The sequence below is a fragment of the Gorilla gorilla genome, chromosome 4, assembly GCF_029281585.2.
Source record: "Gorilla gorilla gorilla isolate KB3781 chromosome 4, NHGRI_mGorGor1-v2.1_pri, whole genome shotgun sequence".
NCBI classification, from domain to species: Eukaryota; Metazoa; Chordata; class Mammalia; order Primates; family Hominidae; genus Gorilla; species Gorilla gorilla.
Window position 1 is genome coordinate 34,890,947 of NC_073228.2, and position 18,652 is coordinate 34,909,598.

Below are 18,652 nucleotides of genomic sequence, written 5' to 3' on the forward strand. Positions count from 1 at the left end.
CTTCTTCCTCCTCACTCATTAGCTGTAACGAGTTTCTTTTTTGTTGTTGTTGAAAACATAGTCTCGCTCTGACAATCAGGCTGGAGTGCAGTGGTGTGATCTTGGCTCACTGCAACCTCCGCCTCCCAGGTTCAAGCAATTCTTGTGCCTCAGCCTCCCAAGTAGCTGGGACTACAGGCATGTGCCACCATGCCCAGCTAATTTACCTATTTTTAGTAGAAACAGGGTTTCACCATGTTGGCCAGGTTGGCCTTAAACTCCTGAGCTCAGGTGATCTGCCCACCTCGGCCTCCCACAGTGCTGGGATTACAGGCATGAGCCACCATGCCCAGCCGGTTTGTTCTGTTTTTTTTGAAGGCCCTAATCTCTTTGCTGCCTCAGGGCCCTTGCATGTGCTGTTCCTTTGTGCTTTAGAATGTGCTTTGCATGGAAAACTCTTCTTCCCCTAGCCACTTTCTTTACCTCAAAATGGGCTCCTTCTCATGTTTAAAACAGGACTTAACTACCACATCCTCAAAAAGACATCTTTATGACCATGGAATCCAAGTAAGTCTCTTAGTGTTCTCTAGCAAAGGGGTCCTGTTTACTTTCCTACTGGCTCTTTACCTTATTTGTAATTATTTATTTCTCCTTCTCTATTAGACTCCAAGTTTTGTGAAGGCAAAGATGGTATCTGGTTTGCTCATTGTTGCATCCTGAGTGCTCAGCACAGACCCCAGTAGATGCTTAATACATAGTTTTTTTTTGTTGTTGTTGTTTGTTTTTTTGAGATGGAGTCTTGTTCTGCTGCCCAGGCTGGAGTGCAATGGTGTGATCTCGGCTCACTGCAATCTCCACCTCCTAGGTTCAAATGATTCTTCTGCCTCAGCCTCCCAAATAGTTGGGATTACAGGCACACACCACCACACCTGGCTAATTTTTGTATTTTTAGTAGAGACAGGGTTTCACCATGTTGGCCAGGCTTTTCTCGAACTCCTGACGTCAGGTGATCCACCTGCATTGGCCTCCCAAAGTGCTGGGATTAGAGGCATGAGCCACCATGCCCAGCCAATACATAGTTATTGAGTGAAGGAATACAGGATTAAATGCAAAGAATAGATGAATGGACGAATTCCGTCAGGTCTCATTCTCTTTCCCTTTGTTCAATGATAAAATGCGAAAGAGCAAAGGTAACATAAAGCTGCTCTCTTCACAAAGCTACTGCTCTCTATTCTTCCTACAGGACCAGTTACCAGCTGGTCCTAATGACAGGAGCATGGCTTGGAGAAGGCTCTTCATCTTTCCCAGTGTGCATGACCTTTGCCACCACCGCTTGACTATTTTTTAAATAAGGATTTGCTTCCATGACTTATTTTGCATAGAGACCTACTCAGAGGAATTCACACTCTCTGACCACATGCCCACTGTCTAGGTAGATGACCAGATATGCGCCAGGTGGTTTGGGATCAAAAACACATCACCAATAATTCACCAGGGAGATAATTGACAAGGGTTGGTGTAGGGGAACTACAAATAAATGAAGGTCAGTGACACAAACCACAGCTGGAGAGGCTGGGATGTTCAGCAGTTGATGGCAGTATCACTGTATCATCTGCCAATAGTGCCCATTCCAATCCCCTCTTAAAAATCCTTCTCTGTCCTCCCTCACAGTCCTTCAATCAGACTTTGCCCTTCATCGCACCCACAAGCCACTGAAGTTTTGGTCTTTTGTGTCTGTGGCCTTTTGAAAACACCTGGACCTATTTAATGACATCCTCTGTAGCCTATAAACCCAGAGAAACTAGCACAGCTTGAGTGCCAACTCTCTCTCTGCCCCTTACCAACTGGATGGCACAGGCAGGAGACTTAACGTCTTCAAACCTCAGGTCCCGCCTCTGATGAATGAGCATAGCCAAACGTATTTACTGAGCAATGATCAGGATTCACTGAGACAGGATAACATTAAATGCTTCCTAAACTATAAAAGAATTGAAATGTTAGTGGTATGATTTCTCTTCCTCAGTCAAGTAGGGCTGTGCTATGGAGCAGAAAGGGTTAAAGATTCTGGAACTGAAAAACTCTCTCTACAACAAAACAAAAGAGAAAATAATGCCCACTTCCAGATGCACTTGAAGGACAGATTGCTTAGGATGGGATTGCAATTGGGTTTCCAAGTGGGAGAAATGATTGCTGCCCTCATCAATATTGCTGCCGGCTAAATCTACATGGGATGCGATCAGGTAATTGAGGTCCCAAATTTAGTTTTTATCCAGACACCAAGATTAATAGGAATGGCTTCTTGGAATTAACTCTTTGTAGCTTTCTAATGCACAACGCACTTAGGAGTTGACATTAACATTTTAGGCCTGAACATTTGGAAGGTAAAGATCTATTGTCTGATTTAGCTAGTCCAAATGTTAAAATGGTCAAGGTCACAGGATTTATGTGTAGTTGTCAGCTCTGGTTTGACTCCAGGAAAGGCTCACCTGTATGAACCCCTGGACAGCCATTTCTAAGAGGTTGTGACAAGTCAGGTACACTGAGATATAGGACAGTGATGACTAGGGGCAATTCACCTTAGATGCTATAGAAACACCACCACCACCACCAATTAACCACACATACACAACTAAAATATTCAGAAATACTCTGTTGTTAGGCAGTGGCATTTATGTCATTAATGCAATCAATATTTACCGAGTTTTTTAATCATGTACCTTGCCCAATGCATGTCTTCCATTTGGCTATTCCTGAGTTGCATATTTTATAACAAACTGGAAATAGTGTTTTCCTGAGTTCTGAGAGTTATTCTATTCAATTATTGAACCTGGGGAGGGGTGATTGGAACTCCCAAAATTGTAGTCGGCGGGGAAGAAATGTCAGTATCCTGGTCACTCCATTTATGGCTGGTGTCTGAAGTGGGAGCAGTCTTACGGGACTGAGACTTTAACCTCTAGGTTAAACCTCTAGGGTCTGGGCTAACTTTGGATAGTTCATATCAGAATTGAATTGGATTATTGGCCATGCAGTTGGCGTCAAAGAACTTGAGAAGTGGTATTGGAAAAGATACCATGTATTTGGTGTCGAGAAGAAAAAAAAATCTCATATATTAATAGAGTAAAGAAAAAAATATATGACCATGTCAACAGACACAGAATAAATACTTTAAAAAATTCAACATCCTTTCATAATGAAAATACTCTACAGGAAGGAAACCTTCATCAACCTTGATAAGGGCATCTATGAAAGTGCCTCCACCATCATCATACTTAATGGCAAAAGACTGAAGGCGTTCCCCTTAAAGATCAGGAAGTAGACAAGCACTTCCACTCTTGCCATTTCTATTTGGCATTGTACTAGAGGTTCTAGCCAGGGCAATTAAATGGGGGCTGGGGGCAGGTGGGGGTGTGACACAACTACATTGGACACAACTATATTACAAAGCTATAGTAATCTAACCAGTGTGATACTAGCATAAGGATAAATGGTAAAAATAGAATTGAGAGTTCAGAAATAAACCCACACATCTATTGTCAATTGATTTTTGGCAAGACTGCCAAGACCATGTAATGGTGAAAGAATAGTCTTTCCAGTAAATGTTGCCAAGACAACTAGATATCCACATGCAAAAAAATAAAGCTGGGTCCCCACCTCATACCACAAACAAACATTAATTCAAAATGGATCCAAGACCTAAATGTAAGAACCCGGTTCTTAGAATAAAACACAGGTGTAAATTTTTGTGACCTTGGATTAGGCAAAATTTTCCTAACTAGAACCCCAAAAGCACAAACAACAAAAGAAAACATAGATAAATTGGATTTCATCAAAATTTAAAACTTTTGTGCCTCAAAGAACACCATCAAGAAATTGAAAAGATAGTCTACAGAATGGGAGAAAATATTTACAAATCATAGATATGAGTCCAGAACATATAAAGAATCCAGAATATATAAAGACCTCTTACAAGTCAACAACAAAAAGACAAACAGGCCAGACACAGTGGCTCACATCTGTAATCCCAGTGCTCTAGGAGGCTGAGGCTTGAGGATCACTTGAAACCAGGAGTGGGAGACAAGCCTGGGCAACAAAGTGAGACCCTGTCTCACTTAGAAATTAGCTGGGCATGGTGGCGTGTACCTCTAGTCCCAGCTACCTGGGAGGACAAGGCGGGAAAATCACTTCAGCCCAGGAGTTTGAAGCTGCAGTGAGCTATGATTGTGCCACTGCACTCCAGCCTGGGTGACAAACCAAGATCCTATCTGTAAAAAGGAAAACAAAACAAAAACAACCAACCCAATGAAAAATGAACAAAGAACTTGAATAGACATTTCTCCAAAGAGCATATATAAATGGCCAACAAGCATATAAAAAGATGCTCAGCATCACTAGCCATCAGGGAAATGAAAATTAAAACTACAATGAGATATCACTTCACACCCACAAGGATGGCTATAATAAAAAAGACAAACAATGACAAGTGTTGGTGAGAATGTGGAGAAATTGCAACCCTAATAAATTGCTGGTAGGAATGTATAATGGTTCAGCCACTGTGAAAAACATGTGGCAGTTCCTCGAAAAGTTAAACGTAGAATTACCGCATGACTCAGCAATTCACCTCCTAGCTGTATATCTGAAAATAATTGAAACAAGTGTTCAAACAAAAATTTGTACACAGGTGTTCATAGGCACACTACTCACAATAGCCAAAATGTGGTAACAACCCCTATGCCCATCAACTGATGAATGGATAAACAAAATTTAGTATATCCATACAATGGAACATTATTCAGCCATAAAAAGCAATGACGTATTGATACATGCTACAACGTGGATGAACCTTGAAAACATTATGCTAAGTGAAAGAAGCCAGAAAGAAAAGGCCACATACTGCATGATTCCATTTATATGAAATGTCCATGGGCAAATCCAGAGAGATAGAAAGTAGATTATTGTTTGCCAGGAGCTAGGGGTAAGAGAATGAGGAGCGGGTATGGAGTTTCTTTCAGGTGTAACCAATATGTTCAGAAATTAGATCATGGTGATGGTTACATGGCATTATGCTAAAAAAAAAAACTAAACTCAATACTTGAAAGTGGTTAAAATGGTGATTTTTATGTTATGTAAATTTTACCTCCATGTCTTCTGTTTTTTTTTTTTTTTTTTTTTTTGAGACAGTCTCACCCAGGCTGGAGTGCAGTGGTGCTATCTCAGCTCACTGCAAGCTCCGCCTCCTGGGTTCACGCCATTCTCCTGTCTCAGCCTCCCAAGTAGCTGGGACTACAGGCGCCCACCACCACGCTCGGCTAATTTTTTTTAGTAGAGACAGGGTTTCACCATGTTACCCAGGATGGTCTCGATCTCCTGACCTCGTGATCCACCCACCTCGGCCTCCCAGAGTGCTGGGATTACAGGCGTGAGCCACTGCGCCCCGCCTTTTTTTTTTTTTTTTGAGATGGAGTCTTGCTGTGTCACCCAGGCCAGAGTGTGTGGCACAATCTTGGCTCACTGCAGCCTCTGTCCCCCGGGGTCAAGTGATTCTCCTTCCCCAGGCTCCTGAGTAGCTGGGATTACAGGCAAACACCACCACACCTGGCTTTTTTTTTTTTTTTTTTTTTTTTTTAGTGGAGACGGAATTTCGCCATGTTGGCCAGGCTGGTCTCAAACTCCTGACCTCAGGTGATCCACCTTCCTTGGCCTCCCAAAGTGCTGGGATTAAAGGCATGAGCCACAATACCTGGCCCATTTCTTCTTCTTTTTTAATTTAAGAGAAATAAAAAATAAATGGCAGGTCAAGATTTGTTTGCTTGTAGAATCAGTGTTCCCAACAATAAAAGGAATCAAACTCTTGACTTCCTGCCATAAGATTCCTGCTAAACCCCTGGTTCTGTTTTGTAATTTTGTTGTTGTTGTTGCAGTTGGAAGACGTCATATTTAACCATGTCATGACTTTTGTGTTAGTCCATTCTCACACTGCTATGAAGGAGTACCCAAGCCTGCATAATTTATAAGGGAAAGAGGTGTAACTGACTCACAGCTCTGCAGGGCTGGGAAGGCCTCAGGAAACTTACAATCACAACGGAAGGCACCTCTTCACAGTGTGGCAGGAGAGAGAATGAGTGCCAGCAGAGGAAATGCCAGACATTTATAAAACCATCAGATCTCATGAGACTCAATATCTCGAGAACAGCATGGGGGAAAACCATCCCCATGATTCAATTACCTCTACCTGTTCCTGCCTTTGACGGGTGAGGATTATAGGGATTACAATTCAAGGTGAGATTTGGGTGGGGACACAAAGCCAAACCATATCAACTTTGATCACCCATGGCTGTCTCTTTCCTGCTTCATGGGGGCAGGGGCAGAGTCCAGATCCTAAAGTCTATCACAGTGCCAAGGAAATACTGAAAATAGTGAGACGTCAACACTTAGAGAAGTCATGGAGACAGACAGTTAACAATTGACCTAGGGAGGAAATAAGACAACCTTTATTTCTGTCCACACCTAGTGGTCCCTGTTTGAGTAACAATATGAGTAGAAAAAAAAAAAAAGAAAATTCCCCAAAGCACATGAAACACAGAAAAACAATCTGGATTCCCTCTTTTAAGGCATCAGGACTGAAAAAGAGAACCTCCCTGATCAGGTGCAATGAATGCCAAGGTTACCAAAGGGAAATCACGTTGATTTTTGAAATGTGAAGACTCATCCACTCAGAACACCAGGAGCTCTTAAAAGCAGAAGGAGCCATTTCCATGAAGGAATCAGGCAGCCTTTCAGGGGTTCTGATGACAGAGCTTGGAATGCTGATTTCAGAGCAAGTAGGAAAAAAAACAAAAGCCAAAACTATACTTCACCACCTGACATGTCACCCTTTTCCTCAGGCGTGGCTAAGCCCCCGCTCTCAGATTCTCAGACACTTAACTCGTCTTTTTCCTTCACCACTGTGAAAATACATCTTGGAGCGTGGGCTACAGTTTTAGCCATATCAGAATCTCCCAATTGCTCAGAGTCTCCTTGGGGTTCAGCCTGTGACCTTTTGGTTCTATACCTGGGTTCTGTCCCGCAGCTGCCTGCAGTTCTTCAACCATTCATGTCCCTGGGTGTTTGCAAAGCAGCACCATTCCAGTTGGCTAACTCCTATTCCTCTGCCAAGACTCAGCTGAGAATTCCTCCCTGGAGAGAAGTCCTTCCTGATCGCTAGGCCAGATGAGACCACTGCCTCTCCATTAACTGCATGCTAGAGGCCACTCCATTATAGTCTACCTCTATTTCCTACCTTTTCCCCACACATGACTATGAATGCCCTGAAGGCAAAGGATCTCTGAGTGGACTGCCTTTATTTAAATCAATAAACCCTCTAGGGCATGTTTCTTCTCTGTAAAATAAGGGGATTGGGCAAGATCATTGATATGATCTAAATAAAGCCCACAGAATATTTATCTTACTTAAGCAAGCTTTTTTTCTTTCTTTCTTTTAAGAGACAAGGTCCTGGCTGGGTATGATGGCTCATGCCTGTAATCCCAGCACTTTGGGAGGCTGAGGTGAGCAGATCACTTGAGGCCAGGATATTGAGACCAGCCTGGCAAACATGGTGAAACCGCATCTCTACTAAAAATACAAAAAAATTAGCCAGGCATGGTGGTGCGCACCTGTAGTCCCAGCTTCTTGGGAGGCTGAGGCAGGAGAATCGTTTGAACACAGGAGGCAGAGGTTGCAGTGAGCCAAAATCACGCCACTGCACTCCAGCCTGAGCAACAGAGTGAGACTCCATCTCAAAAAAAAAAAAAAAAAAAAAAGAGAGAGAAAAGATCTTGCTCTGTCACCCAGGCTGGAGTGCAGTGGTGCTATGATAGCTCATTGCACCCTTTAACTCCTGGGCTCAAGAGATCTTCCCACCTTAGCCTCCTGAGTAGTTGGGACTACGGTCATATGTCATCATGCCTGGTTGTTTTATTTTTGTTTTGTTTTTTGTGATGGAGTCTCGCTGTCTCCCAGGCTGGAGTGCAGTGGTGTGATCTCGGCTCACTGTAACCTCTGCCTCCTGGGTTCAAGCGATTCTCCTGCCTCAGCCTCCTGAGTAGCTGGGACTACAGGTGCGTGCCACCACATCTGGCTGAGTATTGTATTTTTAGTAGAGATGGGGTTTATGCCTGGCTAATTTTTTGTATTTTTAGCAGAGATGGGGTTTCACCATATTACCCAGGATGGTCTTGATCTCCTGACCTCATGATCCACCCGCCTTGGCCTCTCAAAGTGCTGGGATTACAGATGTGAGCCACCACGCCTGGCTGCCTGGCTTTTTTTAATATAATTTTTTGTGGAGATGTGGTTTTGCTGTATTGCTTAGGCTGGTCTCAAACTCCTGGCCTCAATCAATCTTCCCACGTCAGCCTCCCAAAGTGCTGGGATTGCAGGCATGAGCCACCACGCCCAGCCTAAATGAGCATTTTTTTTTTTTTTTTTTTGAGACAGAGTTTCACTTTTGTCACCCGGACTGGAGCGCAGTGGCGCCATCTCGGCTCACTGCAACCTCTGCCTCCCAGGTTCAAGTGATTCTCCTGTCTCAGCCTCCTGAGTAGCTGGGATTACAGGCACCTGCGACCACGCCCGGGTAATTTTTGCATTTTTAGTAGAGACAGGAGTTTTGCCATGTTGGCCAGGCTGGTCTCAAACTCCTAACCTTAGGTGATCCGCCTGCCTCGGCCTCCCAAAGTGCTGGGTGAGCCACCACACCCAGCCTAGGCAAGCATTTTAAATTGAGAAAGTTTATATTAATATCTTGAATTCTAGGCTGGGCTCTGTGGCTGATGCCTGTAATCCCAGTGCTTTGGGAAGCTGAGGTGAGTGGACTGCTTTGAACTCAGGAGTCTGAAACCAGCCTGGCCAACAGAGTGAAACCCCATCTCTACAAAAATTAGCCAGCTATTGGCAGCTCACACCTATGGTCCTAGCTACTAAGGAGGATGAGGCAAGATAATTGCTTGAGCCCAGGAAGCAGAGGTTGCAGTGAGCCGAGATCGCGCCACTGCACGCCAGCCTGGGTGACAGAGTGAGGCCCTGTCTCAAAACAAAACAAAAAATCTTGAATTCTGTCTTCTCTTGAAAACTCAGAGGAGTGTGATGAAATGGGGCCCACATTCATGGATGGAACAGCTGGCTGCTCCTTTTGAAAGGGGCAAGGCCAGGCATGGTGGCTTACACCTGTAATCCCAGCACTTTGGGAGGCCGAGGTGGGTGGATCATCTGAGGTCGGGAGTTAGAGAACAGCCTGACCAACACGGAGAAACCCCATCTCTACGGGAAAAAAAAAATAATGATAATAATACAGGCTGGGCGCAGTGGCTCACGCCTGTAATCCCAGCACTTTGGGAGGCTGAGGCAGGCAGATCACGAGGTCAGGAGTTCGAGACCAGCCTGGCCAATATGCTGAAACCCTGTCTCTACTAAAAATACAAAAATTAGCCGGGTGTGGTGGCACACACCTGTAGTCCCAGCAACTCAGGAGGCTGAGGCAGAAGAATTGCTTGAACCTGGGAGGTGGAGGTTGCAGTGAGCCAAGATCGCACCATTACACTCCAGCCTGGGCAACAAGAGCGAAACTCCATCTCAAAAAAAAAAGAAAAAGAAAAAGAAAGAAAGAAAGATAAAGGGGCACATGCTGGTCCTTCACTCATTTAGACTTCCGTAGGCAGTGGACTTGAGCTCCCTGGTTAGACTCCTTCTTCCGCTCCAAGTCTGAAGGCCTACTACCCCATGATTACAATTACTCTTCTTCATCCTCTGTCCAGACAACATCCTCACCATTTTTGTTTTTGTATTGATAATAGCCAATGAACTAAGATATTCAACTTTTCTTATTTGTTTGGACTTTTTTGGTTTGGGGGGTTTTGTTTGTTTTTACTTTCCTTGCACTTTAAGGCAGTAGACCCAGCCTCCCTGCCTAGTTCCTAAACAATTTATCACCAGATAAGATTTAATCATCCTTAGAAAGAATTAATGCCACCTTCTAAATGCATTATTGCTTTTAGGTTATACAAAAAACCCTCCTGTTTCTCAGCACTAAACTGGGAACAGCAAACTCCAATTTCAAAAGCACATTTCAATGGTAATCCAAATGCATGTGGACTTTTAAAAAGTATACATCAAATGCTTGAGCAAATCCTGCCTATATATAACCATTTAAGCAATTTCAAATACATTTCCGTTGCATAATTATGCAAGGACTGTGGTCGTAAAACATGCTGCTGCAAACTTAAGTGAAATCACCACAGATTATTATTTGCAAGAAAAATGCCCAGTTGCAAGGTAGACCTGTCATCAGCTTCTCAATGGATTTCCATCTTGTCATTTCCCACCAACCAGTTGGCCCCAATCAGTCCACACTCAGGTTGTTGAAAAAGCCACAGAGAACAAGACCCAGCCCAGAGAGGAAACTCAATTAGCATCTAACTGGGGCTGAACAGATTGGTTTATAATGCTGTGGGTTTTGAGCTTGAAAGCAGAAGTCATTACGTTTCTGTATTTTAGGGAAAAGGGACCATTATTTGCCTTCAGGAACCTGCTACTCCTTCTGTACTCCATATTGACAGCATTTAGAGGAGTAGTCCTCATTCCTGGCTGCACATTAGAAAACAACGCCAATGTCTAGACACCACTGTGGACCAATTCAATCAGACTTTCAGAGACGGGGGCTGGCATCAGAATTTTTAAGTGCCCAGGTGATTGCAATGTACAGCCAGGGTTAAGAACCACTAGTTTGTTAAAATGCATTGGTTCCCAAAGTGTAGTCCCTGAATCAACAGCATCAGCATCACCTGGGAACTTGTTAGAAAAGCAAATTCTTGGGCCTCACCCAAGACCCACTGAATCAGACCCCCTGGAAATAGGGCCCAGTAATCTGTATTTTAACAAGCATTCCAGGTGATTCCGATACATGCATGAATGTGAGACTCACTGAATCAGACCCCTCAGAAATAGGGCCCAGTAATCTGTAGTTTAACAAGCATTCCAGGTGATTCCAATACATGCGTTAATGTGAGAATCACGGAATCAGACCCCCGGAAATAGGGTCTGGTAATCTGTAGCTTAACAAGCATTCCAGGTGATTCCAATACATGCGTTAATGTGAGAATCACTGAATCAGACCCCTCGGAAACAGGGCCCAGTAATCTGTATCTTAACAAGTATTCCAGGTGATTCCGATACATGCATTAATGTGAGAATCACTGAAGTCTTGGATCTTAGCAGGCCTGGGTTTCCATGCCAAATCCACCATTTACTAGCTCATCTCAGCCCTTGTGCATAATCTGTACCTCCCTCAAATGCAGGATGATGAGGACTAGGACTCTTAGTAGTGGTAGAAGGAAAGAGGAAGGGAAGAAATATTAAGGGTGTAGGATGAATAGACTGGATGAAGGATTGCATGTGTGGGTGATAAGAAAGCAAAATGGAAGATAACTTCCAGGTTGGACACCTGGATAACATTAGCCAACATTTAATTGAGTGCTGATTTTATTGTCAGATAGTATATTAAGTGCACAATGTATATCATTGCATTTAATTCCTCATTATCCCCATTTTATAGATGATTTCCCAGCTGAGATTCAGCTTTCACGTCCATAAAATGGGCCGAGACTAGGAACACATGAGAAAGAGACAGAGGAGGAGGAGGGCCCTCCCTGGGACATGAGACTACAAAGTCACCAGAGGCAGGGCCTCTTCTAAGGCAGAGGGTGAGCCCCTGTTGGTCAACTGTGTCAACGTTTTTCTCCCTTGGGATTTCATGCTGCATGACAAGTGTGGCCCTGAAATTTTGAGGAAAAGCTTTAGATGGCAGACTTGCTGTCCCTGTGGTAGAGTCCTGAAGCTTCCTGCGTCATTTGCTGTAGCTCAAGTAACGCTTGACACTTAATGAAAACGTCCCTGATCTATCCTCAGGGTTACCACCCAGAAAATGAGAATGCCACATCAGGGGCCTTGGCTAGGAGCCTCTGTTTCCCAATGAAGCCCGATCTGTGTATTCATTAAGCAGTGCTTTCAGATAACTCAAGCTGGAGGGGAAACTGGAGAACACTTGGGTCCTCTGTCTTCTCCTTGAAGGGCATGATTGCCCATCTTGAGAAACAACTCCTTATTTATCCTGCTTCTCTGTGGGTGGCTATACCAGAATGGTCCCTCCAGGCAACAGTCACATGGCTGGAATATGCAAGAAAAGCATATTAGAATCAGAGGCTTGGTGACACATGAAACATGGCCTCATCATTGCCACACCTCGTCCCTGCCAATGGCCCCACAGTATCCCTCATGCTCTTCAGTCACACTCCCGCCCTCAGGCCTCTCTGCCAGCCACCGCCTCTGCCTGGCTCATGTGTGCCCCAGAGGGGGCAACCTCCTCATGTCCTTCACAGCTTTGCTCAGAGGGAAGCCTTCACTGAGCCCCTCCTTGACTATCCCGTTTAAACTGCAGACTCCCCATCTCCCTCCCTCATTGCTCTGCACTTTTTATCTGTATTACCTTTTAGGTTAGTATTTCTCAAACTTGAGTTGCATTAGAATCACCTGGAGGGACTGTTAAAACACCGACTTTTGGGCCCACCCCCAGAGTGTCTGATTCTAACAAGTTTTCTTGTTAGATGCTGCAGATTCAGGGACCTCACCTTAAGAGCCAAAGCACTCGCATACCACACACCTTGTTAGAGTGCAAGCCCCATGAGGGTAGGGACTTTATTTTGCTCACTGATGAATCCCAAGAGCCTAAGAGAATATGAGCCTTAGAGCAGATGCTCAATACCTATACTTTCATTTTCATAGAATAGAGACAGTGTCTTGCTATGTTGCCCAGGCCAGTCTTAAACTCCTGGCCTCAAGCAATCCTCCTGCCTTGGCTTCCTAAAATGCTGGAATTACTGGTGTGAGCCCCTGTACCCGGCCTCAATATATACACTTTGTTGAATGAAATGCACCGTAATGGTGAGTTTGGTCTTGAACACAGACAGGGCTGTCTGACTACCAAGTGCAAAATCCACCATTTCCTAGCTATGGCCTTGGGCAGGTTATGTAACCTTTTGGAGCCTCAGTTTCCTCATTTATAAAGTGGGTATAATCATGACCTACTACCAAATTTGTGGAGTCCGGTGCAAGATGGAAATGTGGCACATAGTAGTTCATTCTCACACTGCTATAACAATATACCTGAGACTGGGTGATTCATAAAGGAAAGAGGCTTAAATGACTCACAGTTCTGCATGGCTGAGGAGTCCTCAGGAAACTTACAATCTTGGCAGAAGGCAAAGGGAGGAGCAAGCACCTTCTTCACAAGGCAGCAGGAGAGAGAGAGAGAACGCGAGGGAGGAAACGCCACACTTTAAAGCCATCAGATCTCGTGAGAACTCACTCACTATCGTGAGAACTCACTATCATGAGAACAGCAGCAGGGAGACAGCCCCCATGATCCAATCACCTCCCACCAGGCCTCTCCCTCAACATGCGGGGATTACAATTCAAGATGAGATTTGGGTGAGGACACAGAGCCAAACCACATCACAGTGACAACAGGGCATTAAACAGCGCAGGTGTCCTTCTGAGCACAGGACTCCCTATGAGCACACTGCTTGCGGGCCAGCAAAGCGGGGCGGGGGGCTGGGATTTATAATACATAGTATCTATTTCATGGTACTGCTGTGAAAAGCAAACAGGATAAGGCATGTGGAAGCACCTCACACAGTTCCTAGCACATTGTAGGTACTAAAAAAATATGAACTCCCCTCCATTCATCTAACCTTCATCTTTTGCCCTTCTGTCACCTCTCAGAACAATACATTTTCATAGCTCCAGAAGCTCTAGTGCCTGCCTTTTTTTTTTGAGATGGAGTCTTGCTCAGTCGCTCAGGCTGGAGTGCAGTGGCACAATCTTGGCTCACTGCAACCTCCACCTCCCGGGTTCAAACGATTCTCCTGCCTCAGCCTCCCGAGTAGCTGGGATTACAAATGCACACCATCATGCCCGGCTAATTTTTGTATTTTTAGTAGAGACAGAGTTTCACCATGTTGGCCAGGCTGGTCTCTAACTACTAAGTTCAAGTGATCTGCCTGCCTTGGCCTCCTAAAGTGCTGAGATTAAAGGCATGAGCCACTGCACCCAGCCTTCTGGTGCCTGCCTTTAAGGGTGGCCCTTCTGAGAACTCACAGAAAAGCCCTCTGCTACTGTTGACTTGGCTTTGCCAGCTGTTCCTGGGCAGAAGCAAGGACATCTCCTGCCAAGAACTGTTTTTAAAATTTTTTTTTAGTAGAGACAGGGTCTTGCTACATTACCCAGGCTGGTCTTGAATTCCTGGGCTCCAGCGATCCTCCTGCCTCAGCCTCCTAAAGTGCTGGGAATACAGGTGTGAGCCACTGTGCCTAGCTCAAAGAATTCTTTGTGGCCACAAAGTCTGGCTGTTCTAGAGAGGAGCAGGCTGGGCAGTGGGAGTTGGGGGGGCCCCTTCCCACACGAGGTAGCTAGTCAGGTAGAGCAGGGGAGGAGACGGCTCCCCCACACCACTCACACTAGGAGTGATGGGCAACCATCAGGTGATGGTCAGGCAGTTGTTAACTGTTTCTCTAAAATAATAATTGGTCACAGCCAGCGCCAGGGAAAGGCAGTCTCCTAATAGACAGAAAACACCTAAAACTGATCAGCAACTTCCCAATAAGATCTGCAGAGTGGGGAGAAGTAACGCAAGATCCCGGAAGTATGCCAACGTATAAAACCCCAAGTCAAGAGGTCAAGCTGTGCCCTTGGTCTCTCAAGTTGCCCACCTGGCCCTCTTCCAAGTGTACTTTCCTTCCTTTCCTTACTGCTCTAAAGCTTTTTAATAAGCTTTAACTCCTGCTCTAAAACTTGCCTCAGTCTCTCCTTCTTTCTTATGTCCTTCAGTCGAATTCTTTCTTCTGAGGAGGCAAAAACTGAGACTGCTGCAGACCCGTATGGATAACTACCACTGGTAACAGCCCCCATGCCCAAGAGTGGTATGGCCGGCACCAGGACTGCCCCCCTTAGATGACTGAGTGATCACGGTGACCAGCCATAGCATGAGCACGTCCCATCCAGAGTTCGTGATTGCTCTTCTCACCCATCTGAGGGGACAAACAGAACAATTATTTTTGGAACTGCAGGGCATCCCTTTCTATGACTTCACTAGCTGTGTTAGCTTGCTTCACAGGCTGAAATAAACAGACCTGGCAGAAATGACTGGTCTCTCCACAGGTGCTGGGGTGGGAAGTAGGGAAAGGAGAGGAGCCTGCCCCTCATGTGTGAACCTGAATCCTGTGGGCTGTGGACACCTACCTGGCCACAAAGCAAAGAGCCAGAGTCAGGGGCTCTGACCACTTCGGGGTCTCTGCAAACCAAAATAGGACACTGAGCCTCTTGCAATGTACACATGCTAGCACTACAGTGGGAGGGAGGCAGTGGGGAGTGGGTCCATGTGAGTCCCAACTATAAAATCCACACAGAAGATATGGTCACATTTCCCAACGGCCTCTCCCTATGTCTCCTCTTAGATCTTTTTTTAAAAAGTCAGCTCCCCTGGTAAGTAATGTAATTCAACTTGTAAATCATCCATTTGTGCTTAGCCTTTCAGATGAGCAACACCTATGCCGGAAGTTGTGTTCATTCTCATATACCTGTGATACATGTACACAGGTGACACATCATGGGAGCAAATAACTTCTGATGACAGAGGCTCCGCTTGTCGGGTACCACAAGGCTTCCCTTCTGGGCCCAGCAGGGTCTGGTTCGAGTCCTAGGATGGCACTTCCTGGCTATGTGGTCCTGTGCAAGTGACTTGTCTTTCTGCTCTGCCTTTTTCTCTTTTGTCCACAGAGGAGTCATGAAGATTAGAGATAATGAACATTAGCAAGGTGCCTGACACAGGGGAAGGTCTAATAATAGCGAATTTACAAGGTTGTTGGAATGGTTGCATGAAGCAGCAGATGTGCCTGGCCCATGGGAGCTGCCCAAAAAGTGAAGGCAGCTGAGGATCCCGGGTTAGATATCCACACGGCTTTCCCAAGATCCCACAGGACTCTCTGTCACATGCGACCACTTCCTTCCCCCTCATTTTTCCCCTCTGGCTCTTTCTTTCTTGGTTTAGTTTTCCCTTCCATGACCTCATTGACAGAGCTAGTCAGATTGGAGGCATCCTACCCCCAAAGCCCCTGCCCCGGCAGCTGGAGAGTAATGTGGAGGAGATGGGGTACAGAGGCTCCTGAGAGAAAGCAGTGTCTCCGTGGAATTTTCCTATCAGATATGGTCGCAGTGGGGCACCAGGGGGCTGCCCAGCATCCTATTCAAACTTGGACATCTCTGCAAAATGCTGCATTCACAGAGGGATACCAAATAGATCGAAAGAAGAGGATATTCATCCTACAGTTTTAAATGTATATTTTCTCTCATGCCTTGCTATACGAGTGGTAACTGGTACAACCACTTCAGAAAACTGAACATATGCATACCCTAGCCAAGAGAAATGGGTGCATATGTCCACCAAAAGAAGAGTGTCCAAGAATGTTGACAGCATTTTCCTCCTAATAGCCCCAAACTGGATGCGACCCAAATGCCCATTTCAGCAAGAGAATGGGGAATATATTGCAGCATATTCACGTAATGGAATTCTACTCAACAAGAAAAAGAATAAACCACTGCCACATGCAAAAACATAGGTGATTTCACAGACATTATGTTCAGAGAAAGACACCAAGCACAAAAGAATATACACTGTATTATTCCATTTATAGGAAATCCAAGAACAGGTAAAACCAATCATTAGGTGATAGAACCCATAATGGCACTGACCTCTTCGGGGGTACTGACTTTGAAGGGGGGTGAGAGAAACTTCTAGGTGCTGTAAATATCCTGATGTCGGTAGTGGTTATAGAGGTATACACATATATAAAAAGCAAGTGGAACACCTAAGATCAGTGCACTTTCCCCCCCCATACTTTGTGCATTATACCTCAATGAAAACTAAAAAATAATTATATTCTATAGGGAAAAACTCCCTCCAGCCACATTTTTCCTCAGCTGTCACACCACAGCAATCAACACAGAATTTTTATGACCAAAGGTATGTGTGTTTCTTCCCCACACACCAAGCAGCGGACCCCAGGGGGGTGTCCTCCAATTCAGTTCAGACACTACGATAGCGTCAGCTCCCACAGGCTGAGGGCTTAGTCCCCGTGACTGCCCTCCAGCACACACCAGTGGCAAGTCCAGACCTCTGAAACTTCTGACTGATTGGCTTCACACCCAATTGCCCCCACCACCCTCTTTGGGTTCAATTAATTTGCTGGAGCAGCTCACAGAACTCAGGGAAACACTCGCATTTACCAGTTCATTATGAGGAATATTGCAGCCAGGCACAGTGGCTCATGCCTGTAATCCAAGCACTTTCGGAGGCCAAGGTGGGCAGATCACTCGAGGCCAGGAGTTCGAGACCAGCCTGGCCAACGTGGTGAAACCTCGTCTCTACAAAAAATACAAAAATTAGCCAGGCGTGATGGCGCATGCCTGTAATCCCAGCTACTCAAGAGGCTGAGGTGGGAGGATGGCTTTAGCCCGGGAGGCAGAGGTTGCAGTGAGCCAAGATCACACCACTGCACTCCAGCCTGGGCACAGAGCAAGACTGTCTCCAAAAAAGGATATTGCAAAGGATACAGATGAAGAGATGCATAGGGTATAGGAGAAAGGGCGTGGAGCTTCCATCCCCTCCCTGGGATACCAGGCTTCACACATTCAGCTATCCGGGAGCTCCCCCAACCCAATCCTCTTGGGTATTTATGGAAGTTTCAAAGCATTTTCCCCCCAGGGTACAGGGTGGGACCCTCTCTGAAGAAAGCCTTAAGACCCACAATCAGAAAGGTAGGGGAAGTTGAGGCTGGGTATAGTGGTTCATACCAGTGATCCCAACACTTTGTGAGGCTGAGGCGGGCGGATCACCTGAGATCAAGAGTTCAAGACTACCTTGGCCAACATGGTGAAACTGTGTCTCTACTAAAAATACAAAAACTAGCTGGCCATGGTGGTGGGCACCTGTAATTCCAGCTACTCAGGAGGCTGAGGCAGGAGAATTACTTGAACCCAGGAGGCGGAGGTTGGAGTGAGCTGAGATTGCGCCACTACACTCCAGCCTGGGTGACAAAGCGAGACTCCATCTCAATAAAAAAAGAAAATGAGAGTCCTATCTTGAGTTAGGTGAATGGAGGGCAAGAGAGAGATTCTGTTTCCTGAAGCCTGCCCCTGAGGCCTAATACACCCAACATTATAAGTAAAGGCTGTAACAGGGGCTATGGGAGATATGAAGCAGAAGCCGTGGACAATAGCCCATCTATATCATAACACCATGATTCCATTACCGGGTTCTACTGTGTATGTGAGCTGGGAATGAATAAATCCAGTAACTGTCTTGGGAAAAGCACATTTATATTGCATCTTATTTGTTTTTATAATAATGGCCTTGATTTTAAACATGCACACATTTGAAGCACACCACAATTTCTGCAATCCATTTTGACATTTCTCCATTGTTTAATAAACCAAAGCTTAAAGAAAGGACAATGTTCTGGCCCTCTCTGAACCTCCAGGAGGCCCCATCATGAACATAGCCGCAGGATGGGCAGGGACAGGGAGGAGTCCA